This window comes from Mesocricetus auratus, unplaced genomic scaffold, assembly GCF_017639785.1.
Source record: "Mesocricetus auratus isolate SY011 unplaced genomic scaffold, BCM_Maur_2.0 Super-Scaffold_100011, whole genome shotgun sequence".
In the NCBI taxonomy this organism is placed as follows: Eukaryota; Metazoa; Chordata; class Mammalia; order Rodentia; family Cricetidae; genus Mesocricetus; species Mesocricetus auratus.
In genome coordinates this window covers 36436892-36457794 of record NW_024429195.1, presented here as the reverse complement: position 1 = coordinate 36457794, position 20903 = coordinate 36436892, and the positions used below count along the sequence as shown (strand labels likewise).

At 39.4% G+C, this 20903-nt stretch overlaps 1 protein-coding gene across 9 annotated transcripts in view; it reads right to left on the bottom strand.

The window, feature by feature from the left end:
- Nlgn1 (neuroligin 1) overlaps positions 1 to 20903 on the bottom strand; it is a 926408-nt gene that overhangs the window by 819090 nt on the left and 86415 nt on the right. The window lies entirely within an intron of this gene.

The following is a 20903-nucleotide window of genomic DNA, read 5'->3' as shown; positions in this document are numbered from 1 at the left end:
CTCCCACCAGCAATGGAGGAGTGTTCCCCTTTCTTCACATCCTCTCAGCATAATCTGTCCTTGGTGTTTTTGATATTAGCCATTCTGATATGTATAAGATGCTATCTCAGAGTTGTTTTGATTTGCAATTCCCTGATGGCCAAGGATATTGAACAATTTCTTAAGTGCCTTTCAACCATTTAAGATTCCTCTATTGGGAATTTCCTATTTAGTTCTGTACCCCACGTTTTAAATTTGGTTATTTAATGTCTTGTTGACTAGCTTCTTGACTTCTTTGTGTAAATCAAGGGAACTTACATGGTCACTGTAGTTTTGTTCTTGCAAGATCATATTTTTAAATTATTGGTTGATGAAACAGTAACTAATATAAAGTTGATACGAGATAAATAAAGACATTAATGATTTCTAGGGAGGCTCAAGCTCACAGATGTGCTATTGGCTTAAAGACCTTATTTATTTCTTCATGGATCAAACAAATGCTTCATACAAACAACTTGCAAGTGTATGCATCACACCCAATAACTAGAAACATCATTCCTCACCATCTACAGGATGAAGAGAAAGATGTGCTCAACTCTACCAGGGAACTCTTACAGCTGATTAACACCTTCAGCAAAGTGGCAGGCTACAAGATCAACTCAAGAAAATCAGTAGCCCTACTTTATACAGATGATAAAAGGGCTGAAAAAGAAATCAGAGAAACATCACCCTTTACAATTGCCACAAACAACATAAAAGACCTTGGGGTAATGCTAACCAAACAAGTGAAAGACCTGTATCATAAGAACTTTGAATCTTTAAAAAAAGAAATTAAAGAAGTCCTCAGAAAATGGAAAGATCTCCCATGCTCTTGGATAGGTAGGATCAATGTAGTAAAAATGGCAATCCTGTCAAAAGCAATCTACAGATTCAGTGCGATCCCTATTAAAATCCCAGCAGAATTCTTCACAGACCTTGAAAGAACAATAATCAATTTTGTATGGAAAAACAAAAGACCCAGGATAGCCAAAACAACCCTGTTCAACAAGGCAACGTCCGAAGGCATCACCTTCCCTGACTTCAAGCTCTATTATAGAGCTATAGTCCTGAAAACAGCTTGGCATTGGCACAAAAATAGACAGATAGACCAATGGAATCGAATTGAAAACCCAGGTATTAACCCACACACGTACGAACATCTGATCTTTGACAAAGAAGCTAAAAATATACAATGGAATAAAGAAAGCATCTTCAACAAATGGTGCTGGCATAACTGGAGACTGACATGTAGAAGAATGCAGATCGATCCATGTTTATCGCCATGCACAAAACTTAAGTCCAAATGGATCAAAGACCTCAACATAAATCCAGCCACACTGAACCTCTTAGAAGAGAAAGTGGGTGGTACCCTTGAACGAATTGGTACAGGAGACAGCTTCCTGAACATAACACCAGTAGCACAGACAGTGAAATCAACAATTAATAAATGGGACCTACTGAAACTGAGAAGCTTCTGTAAGGCAAAGGACACAGCAAGACAAAAAGGCAGCCCACAGAATGGAAAAAATATTCACTAATCCCACATCTGACAGAGGGTTGATCTCCAAAATTTACAAAGAACTCAAGAAGCAAGACTCCAAAACATCAAAGGACCCAATTAAAAAGTGGGCTGCAGAACTAAATAGAGAGTTTTCAGTAGAGGAGTCTGAAATGGCTGAGAGGCACTTGAGAAAGTGCTCAACATCCTTAGCCATCCGGGAAATGCAAATCAAAACAACTCTGAGATACCATCTCACTCCTGTCAGAATGGCTAAAATCAAAAACACCAATGATAATTTATGCTGGAGAGGATGTGGTGAAAGGGGAACACTCCTCCATTGCTGGTGGGAGTGCCAAATGGTTCAGCCACTTTGGAAATCAGTATGGAGATTCCTCAGAAAAATGGGAATAAACCTACCACAAGACCCAGCAACTCCACTCTTAGGCATATATCCAAAAGATGCCCATTCATACAACAAAGATGTCTGTTCCACTATGTTCATAGCAGCTTTATTTGTAATAGCCAGAACTTGGAAGCAACCTAGATGTCCCTCACCCGAAGAGTGGATAGAGAAAATGTGATACATTTACACAATGGAGTACTATTCAGCAGAAAAAAACAATGGAATCTTGAGATTCGCAGGCAAATGGACGACACTAGAAGAAACCATCCTGAGTGAGGTAACCCAGTCACAAAAAGAGAAACATGGCATGTACTCTCTCATATATGGATTTTAGACATAGATCTGGGGAGTGCCAGCCTACAATCCTATGGCCAGAGAGTCTGGGAAACAGAAACTTCATTTAGTGGCTGATCGAAGAAGAGGCAGACTCCCTTGGTTAAGTACTGAGCTGAACTCAAGAAAGCCAGTAACAGAGAGGGAGGACTGATGATCAAAGAGATTAAGACTGGGCTGGTTTAACCCCCAGAAACAGCTGACCAGACAAAGGTTAACTCTTGAATCCCAGGCATCAGCCTGGGAATCCAGCACGGGACTGATCAAGACCCCCTGAATCTGGGTGTCAGTGAGGAGGCCTAGGTAATCTATTGAGCCTTGGGCAACAGATCAGTACCCATCCCAAGTATACACACGGATTTTGGACTCCCATAGAACAATGTGAGGGGCACTCTCACCCTGAACTCTTGGGGAAGGGTCTAGGCCCTGCCCTATATGAAATGACAGACTATGGACACCCCCATGGAGGGCCTCACCCTCCCTGGGGGAATGAGGGGATAACGGGGGGGGTTGGGGGAGGGCACGGGAGGAAGGGAGGGAAAGGGAGAGGGATCTGGAACTGACTTGTGAAGCAACCTTGTTTCTTATCTAAATTTAAACTGGAAAATAAAAAAAACTAAAAAAAAACATGCAAAGTGAAGGGACCATTGATGTTTGCCTGGATCTACTGAAAATAGGAAGTAGTGGTAACTGAATTGATTGTTTCTCATCATTAAGATTAATTGGCAGCTTGTGACACATATGTAACATTATAGACCTTCTAATTACCACATCTTTGATGTTGCTATTGTTACATTTTGCAGCTAATAATTCATGTATGTTATTTCTTCTCTTCCAAACACAATGGAAAAGAAGTGCTGTGAATGGAGGATAATGACAAAAAGTGAAAAGAATCTCAGTTGGGGTTCCCATCTAGACACTCTCCCAGAGTTTCTCATAAAAGATGAGAATTGCCAGCAAGTATCAGATTTATATTGCTACATCCATAGCACCTTGGAAACAGCATTAAGTCATTCATGATAATTAGAATCTGGTAAACTAACAAATTAATAAGTGATCCCCAGGTGGCCTCAAAAAGATAATGCTGTTCCTGCAAAGTGACAAGAGCTCCTGGGGAAAACTGCAGGCACTAGGAATGTCAGGTACCATGATGTTTTAGTGGTCCAAATTCATCAACACTCTTAAAATACAGGAAAACAAATAGTTTAATTCCCTAAGAAAATGTTTTACAAAAAACATATTTACAGAAATAATTCTCATGGACAACTTCATTTTTATAAATTATCAGATGTCAAGAAGAAGCCTCTGTGCATTATCTCATGCTGTTCAGTGTTTGGCTGGAAGCCCAGAAGAGGGTCATGCCTTTATAATGATGAAAATGTGACTGTAAAACATCCAAGGCTTTAGAAAGTGCTGCTAAGCACCAAGAAAATGAGGTTCCCACACTGTGCTGAACACAGTAGGCATTCAGCAAACATTTACTAATGAATTTATTTGTAGTTGTGTTGCTTAATTCTTATGCATTTACTCTATAGACTTTAGTATCCAAGTCACTGGGCATGAGGTTCAGTACATGTATGACACCTCCAATTAGTCCTCTGATGTCTTGCAAGTTTCTTATTTGTAACATGAGATATGTATATATATAGTCACACATATATTAGTACACATACACTTCAAGTTAAAGTTGAGGAACCAATGCAATAATATGTATGCCTCCATAAATTGATTTATTTGTATTTTATAGATAATCATAATTGTATTATAATTCATATGTAATTTAATTCATTTCACAATGATCAACAATTCAAACATAATTAGGTACCAAGATTTGGAAGTGTATTATAGCTTCTGTGACAATGCTAACCATACATCTTCTAAATATTTGAGCATGGAAGCCACCCTCACATTACGAAGGTGTTGAGAACAGAAGGACATAAGAGCCAGATTATATATAGCCAATGTATACTGATACAGACATCCAGTATGAGTCAGCTAAAACATAGCTGACACCAGACATGGGGGTGTATGAGTCAGCACAATATAGCTAATACCAGATGTCCAGGGAACCCCAATGTAAATACTGATGTAATCTGTTACATAATTGTTTTTGGCAGAGTATCACTTTTATGTGATCTCCATGTTTATGCCCTTGAGGTCAGGGGCTTTAGCCTGATCCTGACCTGGAGGCTTTTGCAGCCTGCCTATATATGCTTGTAAGTCTGTTTGCCAGCTTGTGCCTGGGTGCCTGCTTATAACTGCCTGCCTAGACCTGTGCGTTAGTGACTAACTTTTTCATGTTTGCTGGAGGCTTCACACAGTTTCCAAGATCCAACCTTCTGTCACCCTCCTCCTTTGAGGGAATAGGGACATGGCTCTCTCAGAAGGCCAGATGGGAAGTAAGTATTGATAGAGCATAAGGTGTCAATTCTAATCAGACAATGCCATTTGATATTTCCTTTTCTTGGTTTTCCATATGAAGTATCTACAGGTTAGAACAAACTTGTTATTTGGTGACAAAAGAAAGAAACAGATTACATAAAGAGTAGCCCCATTTAATTGGCAAACTTGAACACTACATACAATCACACACACACACACACACACACACACACACACACACGGAAAGCTGAAGCATTGTCTCTGCACAAAGTAACATTAGCTAACCCTGTATAAACTACTTGTTACAAAAATAATTATGACAATCCAGAGGAGTAATCCACATTCCCAGAGGACATGGTTGGTGTTACTGTCTGTGAGCTCTTGAGGGCTTTGCTCAGTTGATTCAAAGGGTCTTGTTCTCCTGGTGTTCTCTATCGAACTCTTACAATTTTTCTGCTTTCTGTTTTGTGGAGTTCCCTGCTCTTTAAAAGAGGGATTGATGAAGACATCCCATTTAGAAACAAGAAATACCTGGTCGTCCCATTTCTTCAGGACATGCCAGGGAGGCAGGAGCAGAGGCAGCTGGCCTATTGATACCATTTCATAAGCAGGGCTGTATGAAGGGGAAATATGAATGTAGGACAGGATAGTGATTGGTAACAAGTCAACAGACTGACAGATGGGTAAAGGGGAATTAGGGTTTTATCTCTGAAATTAAAGTCATTCAAGCAATTAAACCTATTTAATGTGACACAGGGTTTAGGGAAACTGGCATCCATAGCCCAGTAAGTAGTTATGAACATGAACATGAACATGAGAGGAAACAAGTTGTTGATCTCCTAATAAACAGTGTGCCTATCATATAAACATCAAAAATTTTTGTATTACATATTCAAATACATTCAGATTATTCACTGAATATGTAATGTTTTTCTAGATACCATAAGATAAAGATATATAGGTGTGGATCACTTGAAATAAACTCAAACACTAAAAATAATGTTTATTAGTAGAGCTACACTGTTAATATGTTTTTCTAATGTAAATGCTTGCGTTTTATGAATGAAATATAGGGAACTGTTCACTTTTTTTTGTTTCTTGAGACAGGGTTTCTCTGTGGCTTTGGAGGCTCTCCTGGAACTAGCTTTTGTAGACCAGACTGGTCTCTAACTCACAGAGGTCCACCTGCCTCTGCCTCCCGAATGCTGAGATTAAAGGAGTGTGCCACCACTGCCTGGCAAATTAGTCACTTTTAAATTGACAGATGTTTTCACTAGTTATCCACCAAGAATTTTTTTTACTTATCATTTTTATTTTAATTTTAAATAGCTTGTTTTACATGTCAATCCCAGTTCCCTCTCCCTCCCCTCCTCCTGCACTCACCTTCCCCCCCCCACCCTATTGCCAAATCCTTCCACATAGGGATATCTAAAGTCTGTCACTTCACTCTGGGTAGGGTCCAGGCACTCCCCTAAGAGTCCAGGCTGAGAGAGCATCCCTCTTTGTGCTATAGGCACACGATGACTGTTTGTATTCCAGGGATAGACACTGATGCACAACTCAGGGCCCCATAGGTTGCCCAGGCCTTCTCGCTGACACTCACATTTGTGGGGTCCAGATCAGTCCCATGCTGGCCTCCCTACTGTCGGTCTGGGGTCCAAGAGCTCTCCCCTGTTCAGATCAGCTGTCTCTGCTGGTTTTGCCAGCCCAATCTTTGCCAATTTGCTCATCACTCCTCTCTCTCTGTCACTGGGTTCCTTGGGTTCAGTTCAGTGATTAATTGTGTGTTTGCCTCTGCTTCCATCAGTCACAGGATGAAGGCTCCCGGATGGTTATAGACATCAAGTTCATTATCAGGAATGGGCATTCGTGGTGGTCTCTCCACTATTGCTTAGCTTGCCAATTGGTGTTATACCTTTAGATCACTCGAGGTCACTCTGGTGCCTGATCTGTCTTCTATCCTATGATTCCCTCTTCCCCCTATTCTACCCCCACCCACTCAACTTCCTGATCCCCCATGACCACCTCTCTTCCTCTTCTCCCCTCTCTTCTTCCCAGCTCCCACTCCCCCCCACCCCTTGCCGTGATGAGACGTATTTAGAGATAGTTTTCTTGACTTACAAATCAGTCTGTGCCTGTTTGATAATGTAAATATATGCTACTTGGTTTGTCTGTGAATACATGCTATGAAATACATATGTATGTATAACTTTAGCCCTGAGATGAACACAGAGGAAGAATATATGACAGCTTGAGAGATGATCTGTATGTATTTACCTATGAGTAGAAGACTTCAAAAAGACTTTCTGCAGAAACAGTAATGATGACTTGGTACTAGCATAAAATCACAGGTGTTTCAAATGGGGAAATGGTTATTGAAGAATATTCTAGAAGTTTGCAACTTAAACTGTGCGTGCTGACAGAGCAGAACTAGCACCATGTTGAAGTTGACCTGGGTACAGAAGCCTGATCCAACCCACATTGTCAGCTTTGTTTTTGATGGAAATTCCATGTACCCACAGGAAAGTTTTCAAAAATCCTTGAACATTACTATAGACCAGAGGATCCCAACCTGTAGGTCTCAACCCCCTTGGGGGTCAAATGTTAGATACCCTGCATATCAGATATTCTCTATATAAGGTATTTACATTACAATTCATAACAGTAGCAAATTTATAACTATTAAGTAGAAATGAAAATAATTTTATAGTTGGGGTCACCACAACATGAGAAATTGTATTAAAGGGTCATAGCATTAGGAAGGTTGAGAACCACTGTTATAGGTGAACAATGGCAAAGTGTTTATAATCATTTCTCTTACCAGATCAAGAAAACTATTGGGAAAATGCATTAAACAAAAGCAAAAATTATAAGTTGTTAACACAACCCAAAGGTGAATTCAAAACTGTTTTAGGAGCACAGGAATTTATATTTTAATTTAATTTATATATTAATTAAATTTAGATTTTAAAAGCTAGGGAGTAAAAGGAATTAATTAAAATCAGTAATATAAATTAGGAAATGTTAAAATGGTTATGCCTCAATAGAATAACCAATGATATAGAACTAATAAATTAAGCAAATCACTACAAATTAGCTATATTTAGTAATTATAAAAATTTTAAAAGCAAAAATGAAAGCAGAATATTTCAAAAATACCTGGTAATGCAAATTATCACTTTACAGCCTAAGTTACAAGAAACTTGAGTAAGTAAAATAAAGCAATGTACCATGTCAGAAAATCTTGAATTTTAAGATGTTGCCAATAGAAAAAAAGACTTCAGTTTGAATCTAGCAAAATTAAAATTAACTGTCTGTTGGAAAGGAAAACAACGAAAATACTCTACAAGATGCTAATAAATCTCAAAGATTTAACAAGACATTTATAACAACCACAGTAAAAATTCAACATATTCAATACATGGGAATCTATGCACGTGACAGAGCAACAGCAACAGCTCCCAGGGCTTCCATATATCTTGCTCAGGCAAGACTCAGCCAAGTGCCACTGGATACCAATGGAGCTATACAATCAGACACCACTATAATGAGTGAGTACAGTGTGGCGAGTTGGAAAAGAGAGAGAGAGAGGTGGAGTGGTTCATGGCCTCAGGAGAAACAGGCTAATGTGAGTAGCCTTCTTGTCACCTTAGTCCAAGGTGATGTCTGGGCCTGGGTTATTGCCAAGGACCAATCTTGGTTTGAGACACTGAAGCAGCTGAGGTAGCATGAGTTGATGTCTGTGGCTCCTGTAATGACTGAGGGCCTTGCAGAGACATGTGGACTGGACTGCCACTTGGGGCAAGGTAGGTGTCTGACAGACACTCCATGTAAGAGCCATGAAACTTGATTGGCTTGCACTGACACCTGGGGACATGATGACATCTGGGACAGGGTTGTGACTGAGGATCATGTCTGGGTCCATAGCCCTAACACAGCCAGGGTCTGTGTTGCTATCTGGTGGTACATGGTGCCACTACAGGTCACATGTATGCCCAGGGTCTAGATCAAAACCTGTAACATACCGGTGTCCAAGTGCCATACTGAGTTGAGTGGCCAACACGGTCATCTGGGCCCAGGGTGTCATCTGGGCCCGGGCTGCTGCTGAGCTTCATATCTGGGTTCATGACCCTACAAGAGCCAGGGTCTGAGTTGATGTCCATTGCTCCTGAGACCCTTGAAGTCTATGCTGATTCCAGGGGTCCAGACTGCCACCTGGGGCCATGTTGGTGTCCTAGGGTCACACTAATGCAGGGGCCATTCTGAACCAGGTGGCCTGCACTGCCACTTGGGAGCATGTTAACATCTGCACCCTGGATATGGCCTAGGATCATGTCTAAGTCTGTAGTACTACCAAAGTGAAAGTCTGTATTGATGTTTGTGGCCCGTGTTACCACCAAAGGCCACACTCCTCAGTTGTGCACCTGGGCAGCACACTAGAGCTGGGCCAGGTATCTAGGACACAGGTGAGCTTGCCCTGAGGACATGATAACAGCAGAGCTAACCCCATCCCCTTTTTGACTCTCCTGTGGTGAAACCAGTGAGAGAAAGACATCCTCCCCCACCCTACCCCTTGCTACTTTCCAACCACAGGGCTGGCCCAGATCAAGAGAGTGGGAGAACTAGACTTGCCCCTCACCAGCTGCAGCACACAGGAGAGCAGACCTTCACCCTGTCTGGGCAGCACACTAGAGCTAACCCTGCTGTTGGGGAGGCAGGTGAGCTAGCCCTGAGGGTATGAGAGCAGGAGAGCTGAGCCCCCACCCCCGTGGACCTATACCTCCTAAAGTAATCAAGAGAGAAGACCCTACACCTTGCCTGGGCAAGACAGTGGAGCTGGTCCGGGTGGTGTGAGTGTGGTTGAGTCAGACCTGAGAGCAAGAGAACAGGTCCCAGTCATTGCTGTGGGCTGACTGGGAGACTGACTGAGACAATGCTGAGAGCTCACCCTGCTGATGAGAACTTTGAAAGCTGGAAGGCGGAGCAGCCCAGCTATCACTCAGGCCCGGAAGCTGTCCTATGAGTTAGCTCATCCCAACACCCACCTCATCTATGAACTGTTGGAGCATGTGAAGGGGATGAACCTACAGATCAAAAACTACAGGATCCCTACAATACAGGACAACTAAAGGATATCCGAGAAGAGCCCCAGTGAGAGCTCATAATCTAAACTGTAACAGAAGCCAGAGGCCTTGAGCCACTCATGGCAATGAACACTTAGAAGTAAAGATGAAAGGACTGAAGGCTTAATGGTATAACTCAATGTGCCAGACTACAGCTTCCACAAGGAAATCTCTCTCTCTCTCTCTCTCTCTCTCTCTCTCTCTCTCTCTCTCTCTCTCTCTCTCTCTCTCTCTCTCTCTCTCTCACACACACACACACACACACACACACACACACTCTCACTCTCTCTCTCTGTCTCTCTCTCTCTGTCATTGTATCTATGTGGCATTGGGATGCAATCTACAAAGGATTAATAACATTGGAAAAACAAAAGAAAGGAAAATGTAAACAAAAATCAACCAAAACTGCGGAGCTATACAGATACCTATATGGAAACTCACAGCTCCATGTGACTATCATTCATACGTACCACAGGGCATTAGGGAATACACAGATTATACACACAAAGAATTCAGAAGTAATCTTTTGGTAGCTAGAACAAAATATGGAACTTAGAAAGTTGGGAAATGGGAAGTGCATAGTGGAAGGGTGTAGATGGAAAAGAGCAACAGGGGATTTGCACATGGACTGCTGGAGTAGGAAGCTAGGTTTGGAACATGCAGTGTAGTTTAGCAGAAAAGTAGTACAACAGGTGTGTGCATGGTTCCAGTTTAATCTCCAGTATAAACACTGTTTTAACTACTACATTAATAACAACAATAATAAAGTTTTATACTCTGAAGACAGCATCCAAATTGTTTTATTACATTTATTTGTTGTGATGGCCATGCACATGTAATGGTACAGTTGTGGAGGTCAGAGGGTGGAAGGCAAGTGTGGGAGTTAGTTATTTCCTTCTGCCATGTGGGTGTTTGAGAGATATAAACCAACAAGTACCTCTACATGCTGGCATATCTCAACAAATCAGAAAAAAATTTTATTGTTATTATGTAGAGTGTTCTGCTTGCATGTATGCTTGCACACAAGAAGAGGGTGCCAGATGTCATTATAGATTATTTTGAGCCACCATGTGGTTGCTGGGAATTAAACACAAAATCTCTGGAAGAGCAGCCAGCGCTCTTAACTTCTGGACAATCTCTCCAACCCAAGAACTGTTTTTTGTTTTTCTTTTAAAAAACAGACTCTGAAAAGGCCTTAAGAACAGTGTCAAATGTTTACTTTTCAAGGGCAGCAGGAAGACAGAAAGGGGGATAGTAGAGGTGAAACACTTCCCAGTGTCATGAAACACAGAGATATGGGTATTCAAAACACCTGAAAAATTGCAAACAGAGTGTGAACAAATAAAACCATAGCTAGGCATGTACAAAAATAAAGTCTTAAATGCAAATAGAGACAAATAATGTACTAATTGATGAATTAAGCAATTCAAATAACTAGTGGGTATTAGAAAGTGTAAATCAGAATCTGATAAGTATAGTCTTCACTATGCAACAGATGGAGAACTTTACCTGAAACCACAATCAAAACAAAGAATCACTGAACCCAGCTCCAACAGATACAGCTACGGGAAAAAAAGCTGTACCTCTTATACATGTCCTCAAGGAACACTGCAAAAGAGGAAAGATTGTGAGAGATAGAGGACCATGGAGTTTGCTATGAGATTGTCTCCTAGTAATGTTAGAAGCTATATCCATGAAGCCTCATCAACGTGGCTTCCTAAACATGAGGTAAATACAGACAATAATAATAGAAACACCAAAGTAGACAGGATAAATCCCACAAGGTCACAACACTACATAAAGAATTACAGACAACTAAGGAATGTTGAGAGTAGGAGAAGTAGACTTCCCCAGGAAAGAATACACCAATGGCAATCCAATACCACATGGTCTGCTCTGAAAACCTGGGGGGTTGAAAGGAAGAGGAAAGTGATCTAATTACATTATAATCTCAAAAAGAAAGAAAGAAATGTTAAAAATTGGATGCCATAAAACAATGGAAAAACTAAAGTTCTGAAAAAGAGAGACACTGTAATCCTAGAATTGCACATAAAGTGATATGATCTTTTATGACACATGATAAATTGATAAAACTTTATTGTTGGTTAAGCCACATATTTAAAACTAAAGATTTTTAAAGTGATTTTTACCAAATAAAAGCATGACAAATTACAGATAGGAACTACAAATACTACATGACTTGTGAAAAAGATGCTTTTTTTCCTTTGTGACTTGCCTAAAATGCAAATGATTATTCAAAATACACCATCACATTGTGAGGTTTGTAACCTATGGAGATGCATATATCATGGTTGTATTAAGTGATGGTAAAAATAGAAATGGGCTAAAGGGACTCAATATATCTGTCACATTTTATACTGACACATAAGATAGAATGTATCACTATTTCTCTATGTCTGAGAGAAGGACTCATGAGTGATTCTGAGATGTTAGTCATTGTGGAAGAAAAAGCATCATTCTCGTTATTGTTGTAGCCACTTACTAGTTTTCCTTATTCCAAAAAAATTACCCCCACTTATACAAGCAATCATAATTATGCTCAAATAGGTCTGTATCACACACAAAAGATGTAGAAGTGGGTTGAGATTATTTAGCAAGAAGGGTTGCAGTAGGAGAGAGGAACAAATGAGAGGGGATGATGGGGATGAAATGACCAAATTCATTATATACACTTATGAAATTATTGAAAAACAAAAATTAATAAAATCAAAACCCAAGAATCTAAGTGTCCACCTTAAGAAACAGGAGTAGAGTTAGCTGAATTTCAAGTAAGAAAAAAATAAAAAATCGCAAATGTAAAAGCAAAAATCAGTGACACAAACAACAACGCGTTAGAGAAATTGGCACCCTGAGAGGGATATGCCTTTGCAAACATCAATAAGGTCCATGACCATGCAGTAATTAGGAGTGTCAACTGAATTCACAAATTAGGAGTATTAGGGTGGCAAAATAGAGGATCACTATAGGTTCTAGCTACATAGAGGGGGAATAAGAGAATAATTTCCTTTATGATAGTACATGTGACAACTTAGATAAGGAAATTTCTTTCAAAGACATATTCTAGGAGAGTGCCCTTTAAAATCAGTGCTTTCAAAAACAGAATTAATGGGAATACTCTAAACATAAAACTTTAAAGCTCGACATTTTTATTCATGAATTCTGCCAAACAATTACGGAGAATAAGAAAGAAGTCATTCCAACAAAAAATTTTCTGATAATATAAAAGTAAGAAAAACTTTACCATTTGTGGGATGAAATTTACTCTACGACACCAAAAAAAAACCAGAATAAGACCTTGCAATAGTCAAAATCTCAGATAAATAACCTTCATTAATACTGGTACATAATCCTTAGAAAAGATTATCTAATTGAAATCAGCAACATCCAAAGCAAGCAAGGTTCATACAAGGAATGCAAGGTTGTCTTAATAGTTAAAATTAATCAGTGTGAAATTCATCATATTAACAATGATGACTGGAAAGGAAAGCCATTATTCAATATATTATATTCAAAAATATGAAATTATAGAAAAGAAAGTCTATGACTTAAAATAGTAGAAAAAAGTAATTTATACAGCTATACTTTTACTACATCTTTTAGGTTTCCAAGATATTATGTGTGGAAACCAGTGAGTATTGAATATAACTTTGTAAAGTTAACCAACTAAACAAGTGCTCGTCAGTGTCTTGCTATGTAAAAAGATTATAAACCCATATGTTAACATGTCTGTTAAGATGAAACAAATGATTGAAGTGTGATGGTTACACACTTGTCATTCTAACTACTTGGGAGACTAATAGCCAGCTTGATACTATCCAGGGAATATAATAGAACCTTGTCGCATAAACCAACAAAGGAATCTGTAGTTTACAATCAACTTAACTTTACAAAAAAAGTATCATAAATATCTGCTCCTAATGCTGTAAATAAACAACAATATCTGCTTTCAGCATATTTTATTTTATGACAGAAGTCCTAGTTCATTTAATAACATAAGAAAACTAATATAACCACATGGAAATAAAGGGAAGACATAAGATTGTGTTCTTTATGGTCAACCCAATCATTTGAATAAAGAACCAGAAAAGGAATGTATGTAAACAACAGTCTCAATATGTTTAGAGTTAAAATACAGGTATATAGTTAGTATGAAATACAAATTATATCTACACAAATGTGTGAAAAACAGCAATAAAATAAATAAAATTGGTAATGACAGCTTCATTGTGTGAAGTATTAAGAGGTAAACTTGGACCAGGGGACCAGCGGGTCCATATAAACCAGGCCCTGCATCGGGGCCTGCGTTCCAGTGCCTGAGAATTGCCTGGGGACTACCACAAAGATTTCCATTCCTGCGGGAGCCACGCACCCCAGATCCCAGGTCTTCTCTTCCACCAAGGAGACCAGGGCACCAGTGGGTCCAGGTAAATAAGGCCCTCTCATCCGGGCCTGCCTTCCAGTGCCTGGGAACTACCACAGAGCCTCCCATCCTGGCAGGAGCCAAGCACCCCAGATCCCAGGTCTTCTCTTCCATCAATAGGATCAGGGGTCAAGCAGGTTCAGGGGACCAGTGGGACCAGCTGGACCAGTGGCTGGGGACTGCCACAAGCCTCCAATCCAAGCAGGAGCTACGCACCCCAGATCCCAGGTCTTCGCTTCCACCAAAGGGACCAGGGGATGAGGTGGGAGACTATGCAACCCAGATTCCTGGGCTTCTTCTCTACCACGGGACCAGAACTAAGATCAGAAAGAGAAGAACTACCAGAGTAATGGACTTGCTTGCACCCACTGAAAGGGAATTCTGGTCCCCTAACCACCAGACCAGTAAGTGGCTCTTTCTGCACCCACTAGAAGAAGAGATGGGAAAGAGACAATACAAAACCACACTCAGCAACAGAAAAACAAATATGACACCTCCAGATTCTAGAGACTCCACACCAGCAAGACTCGAACATTCCAATGCAAATTAAGCAGAAGAGAATGACCTTAAAAACAACTTCATGAAAATGATAGAGGCCCTAAAAGAGGATATAGGAAAATCCCTTAAAGAAATGGAAGAAAAAACAAAGCAAATAATGCAAGAAATGGAAGAAAAAGCAAACCAAAAACTGCAAGAAATGGAAAAACAAACCAAAAAATGCAAGAAATAGAAGAAAAAACAAACCAAAAAATTCATAAAATGCAACAAATGGACGAAAAGATAAACCAAAAATTGCAAGAAACAATTCAAACAGTGCAAGAATTGAAAACTGAAATAGAGACAATAGAAAAAACACAATCTGAAGGAAGGCTGTAAATAGAAAAGCTGGGCAAATGGTCAGATACTACAGATTCAAGCATTACCAACAGAATACAAGAGATGGAAGAGAGGATCTCATGTGTTGAAGATACACTAGGAGAAATTGATTCATCAACCAAAGAAAATCTTAAGTCCAACAAATCCTTAACACAAAACATCTAGGAAATATGGGACACCATGAAAAGGCCAAACCTAAGAATAATAAGTATAGGAAAGGTGAAGAAAAACACCTCAAAGGGGCAGGAAACATATTCAGCAAAATCATAGTAGAAAACTTTCCCAACCTAAAGAAAGACATGCCAATGAAGGTACAAGAAGCTTACAGAACACCAAATAGAGTGGAACACAAAAAGTCCCCTCGCCACATAATATTCAAGACCCCAAATATACAGGATAAACAATATTAAGAGCAGCTAAGGAAAAAGGCCAAGTAACATATAAAGGCAAACCTAACAGAATTAAGCCTGACTTCTCCATGGAAAATCTGAAAGCCAGAAGGTCCTGGATAGATATTCTACCAACACTAAGAAACCATGGATGCCAGCCCAGACTACTATACCCGACAAAGCTCTCAGTCACTATAGATGGAGAAAAAAAGATATTCCATGAAAAAGCAAGATAAAAGCAATACATATCCACTAACCCATCCCTACAGAAAGTTCTGGAACCAAAACTCCAACCCAAGGAAGGTAACTACAACCAGAAAAACATAGGCATTAGATAATCCCACTTTACCAACAGCTGAAAGAAAAAAGGGGTGGATTTCCACCAACAACAACCATTCCAAATCAAAGAAGAATGAGCAATCAGTGGTCATTAACATCCCTCAATATTAATGGCCTTAACTCACCCATAAAAAGACACAGAATGGATTCAAAGACATAACACATCCTTCTGCTGCATACAAGAAACACACCTCACTCTCAAAAGCAGACATTACCTCAGAGTTAAAGGTTGGGAAAAGGTTTTCCAATCAAATGGACCCAAGAAACAAGCAGAGGTAGCAATCCTAATATCTGACAAATTAGACTTTAAAATAAAATCAATCAAAAGAGATGAAGGAGGCCATGACATATTCATCACAGGAGAAATCCACCAATACGAAGTTTCAATTCTGAACATATATGCCCCAAATACAAAGGCATCCTCGTTCGTAAAAGAAACATTACTAAAACTCAAATCACATATACAGCCCCATACACTTACAGTGGGAGACTTCAACACCCCACTCTCACCACTAGACAGGAATACCAGACAGAAACTTAACAAAGAAGCAAAGGGTATAATAGAAGTTATGACCCAATTGGGATTAACAGACATCTATAGAACATTCCATCCACATGAAAGAGAATAAACTTTCTTCTCAACACCAAATGGAACCTTCTCAAAAATGGACCACATACTTGGCAACATGTCAAACCTCAGCAGATACAAAAAAATTGGAATAATTCCATGCATCTTATCAGACCACTATGCATTAAAATTAGAATTCAAAAACAACACAAATTACAGAAACCCTACAAACTCATAGAAATTGAATAATGCACAACTGAACCATTCCTGGGTCAAAGAAGAAATAAAAAACAAAATTAAAGACTTCCTAGAATTCAAGGAGAATGAAGAGACAACATACCCAAGCCTAAGGGACACTTTGAAAGCAGTGCTACGAAGGAATTTCATAGCAATAGTGCCCACATGAAGAAACTGGAGAATAGTTATACTTGAGAATTAACTGCACAGCTGAAAGCTCTAGAACACAAAGAAGCAAACTCCCCCAAGAGGAGTAGATGCCAGGAAATAATCGAACTGAGGCCTGAAATCAATAAAGTAGAAACTAGAAAAACAATACAAAGAATCAATGCAACAAAAAGTTGGGTCTTTGAAAAATCAACGAGATAGACAAACCTTTGTCCTAACGTACCAAACAGCAGAGTGTAAATACGCAAATTAACAAAATCAGAAATGAAAAGGGGGACATAACAATGGACTCTGAGGAAATTCAGAGAATCATCAGGTCATAATTTGAAAACCTGTGCTCCACACAATTTGAAAATCTAAAGGAAATGGACATTTTTCTGGATAGCTATCACTTACCAAAATTAAATCAAGAACAGATAAGCAATTTAAATATACCTATAACCCCTATGGAAATAGAAGCAGTCATCAAAAGTCTCCCAACCAAAAAAAGCCCAGGTCCAGATGGTCTCAGTGCAGAATTCTACCAGAAATTCAAAGAACAGCTTATACCAATTCTTCTCAAAGTATTCCATGCAATAGAATCAGAAAGGTCTTTGCCAAACTCTTTCTACGAGGCTTCAATAACCTTAATACCCAAGCCACACAAAGTCACAACTAAGAAAGAGAACTTCAGACCAATATCTCTCATGAGTATTGATGCAAAAATACTCAATAAAATACTGGCAAATCGGATCCAAGAACACATCAAAACAATCATTCACCACGATCAAGTAGGTTTCATCCCAGTGATGCAGGGATGGTTCAACATACCAAAATCCATCAATGTAATCCACCATATAAACAAGCTGAAAAACAAAAATCATATGATCATCTCACTAGATGGAGAAAAAGCCTTTGACAAATCCAACACCCCTTCATGATAAAGGTCTTGGAGAGATCTGGAAAAACAGGAACATACCTAAACATAATAAAAGCTACATATAGCAAACCAACAGCCAACATCAAACTAAATGAACAAAAACTCAACGCAATTCTGCTAAAATCAGGAATAAAACGAGGCTGTCCACTTTCTCCATACCTTTTCAATATTGTACTTGAAGTTCTAGTTAGAGCCATACAACAACAAAAGGAGATCAAGGGGAAACAAATTGGAAAGGAAGAGGCCAAACTTTCACTATTTATAGATGATATGATAGTTTACTTAAATGACCCAAAGAACTCTACCAGGTAACTCTTACAGCTGATTAACACCTTCAGCAAAGTGGTAGGCCACAAGATCATCTCAAGTAAATCAGTAGCCCTACTATATGCAGATGATAGAATAGCTGAGAAAGAAATCAGAGAAACATCACCCTTTACAATTGCCACAAACAACATCAAATACCTTGGGGTAACGCTAACCAAACAAGTGAAAGACCTGTATCACAAGAACTTTGAGTCTTTAAAGAAAGAAATTAAAGAAGCCCTTAGAAAATGGAAAGATCTCCCATGCTCTTGGATAGGTAAGATCAATGTAGTAAAAATGGCAATCCTGCCAAAAGCAATCTACAGATTCAATGCAATACACATTAAAATACCAGCACAATTCTTCACAGACCTTGAAAGAACAATAATCAATTTTGTGTGGAAAAACAAAAGACTCAAGATATGCACAACAACCTTACTCAACAAAGCAACATGTGGAGGCATCACCATCCTTGACCTCAAGCTCTATTATAGAGCTATATTCCTGAAAACAGTTTGATATTGGCAGAAAAATAGACAGGTAGACCAAGGGAATCAAATTGAGCAACCTGATATTAACCCATACATGTATGGACATCTGATCTTCGACATAGAAGCTTAAAATATACTATGTAAAAAAGAAAGCATCTTTAACAAATGGTTCTGACATAACTGGATGCTGGCATGTAGAAGAATGCGGATAGATCCATGTCTGTCGCCATGCACAAAACCTAAGTCCAAATGGATCAAAGACCTCAACATAAATCCACCCACACTGAACCTCTTAGAAGAGAAAGTGGGTGGTACCTTTGAATGAATTGGTACAGGAGACAGCTTCCTGAACATAACACCAGTAGCACAGACAGTGAGATCAACAATTAATAAATGGGATCTCCTGAAACTGAGAAGCTTCTGTAAAGCAAAGGACACAATCAGCAAGAAAAATAGGCAGCCCACAGAATGGGTAAACATGTTCACTAACCTCACATCTGACAGAGGGCTAATCTCCATAATTTACAAAGAACTCAATAAGCAAGTCTCCAAAACACCAAAGTATCCAACTAAAAAGTGGGGTACAGAACTAAATAGAGAATTCTCATTAGAGGAGTCTAAAATGGCTGAGAGTAACTTGAGAAAGTGCTCAACATCCTTAGCCATCGGGAAATGCAATTCAAACAACTCTGAGATACCATCTTACTTCTGTCAGAAAGGCTAAAATCCAAAACACCAATGACAATTTATGCTGAAGAGGTTGTGGTGAAAGGGGAACACTCCTCCATTGCTGGTGGGAGTACCAACTTGTACAGTGACTTTGGAAATCAGTATGGAGTTTCTTCAGAAAAATGGGAATAAACCTACCACAAGACCCAGCAAGTCCTCTCTCAAGCATATATCCAAAATATGCCCATTCATACAACAAGGATGGCTGTTCCACTATGTTCATAGCAGCGCTATTTGTAATAGACAGAACTTGGAAGTGACCTAGGTGCCCCTGAACTGAAGAGCAGACAGAGAAAATGTGGTACATTTACACAATGGAGTACTATTCAGGAGAAAAAAACAATGGAATCTTGAAATTTGAAGGCAAATGGATGGCACTAGAAGAAATCATCCTGACTGATGTACCCGGTCACAAAAAGAGAAACATGGCATGTACTCTCTCATATATGAATTTTAGACATAGATCTTGTGAGTGCCAGCCTACAATCCCATGGCCAGAGAGTCTGGGAAACAGAACCTTCATTCAGTGGCTGATGGAAGCAGAGGCAGACTCCCTTGGTTAAGTACTGAGCTGAACTCAAGAAAGCCAGTAACAGAGAGGGAGGACTGATGATCAAAGGGATTAAGACTGGGCTGGTTTAACCCCCAGAAACAGCTGACCTGACAAGGGTTAGCTCTTGAATCTCAGACTGATGGCTGGGAATCCAGTATGGGACTGATCAAGACCCACTGAATGTGGGTGTCAATGAGGAGGCCTAGGTAATCTATTGAGCCTTGGTAGTAGATCAGTATTTATCCCGGGTATACAAATGGACTTGGGGCACCCATGCAACAATGAGAGTTGCATTATCATCCTGGACTCTCGCGGGAGGGTCTAGGCCTTGCCATGGATGAAATGACAGACTATGGACACCCCCATGGAGGGCCTCACTCTTCCTGAAGAAATGATGGGATATTAGAGGGGCTGGTGAGAGGGCATGGGAGGAGGGGAGGGAAAGGGAGAGGGACCTGGAATTGACATGTGAAGCATCCTTGTTTCTAATTTAAAATAAATTTTAAAATAAAAATAAAAAAGAGGTTAAACTTAATGGAAGATTTGAAAAATCCTTAAAAGACATTGAAATTTCCACACAAACGTCAGGAATAGATGCATAAGATCAAATTTAACAAGGCAATTCACCATGCCGACAAGCTGGAAGACAGATGCTCCCTCAAATCAATCCATAGGTTAGGTACAACCCCAATGAAATCCCTGCATCTTTTACTACAGAAATTCACAGAGATATGAAATCTGTTATCTATATACAAAGGACTTTGATCAGATTAAACAGTTTTGAGAAACCATCAAATGACTTATAGTGGCTGATTTTATGACATGGTATACAGACAATAATCAAAAGGTTCTCCAATCATTCCAAAGTAAGACATACAGATAAATGTAATGCAAAAGTGTGACAGACACCTTTTCAGGTAATTGATTTTTCAGAAAAGTGACAAGATAATTTGAATTAGAAACAGATAGGCCTTTCCAAGAAATGATACTGGACTAATTGCATGGTTAAGGAGAAAAAGGTTGTCTATGAACTGTACCTCACAAAAAGCATGAGAAAACTTATTATAAGTAATGCTAAGATTTAAATGCATAAAATCAAAACTAAATCCTACAAAATAAAGTATAAT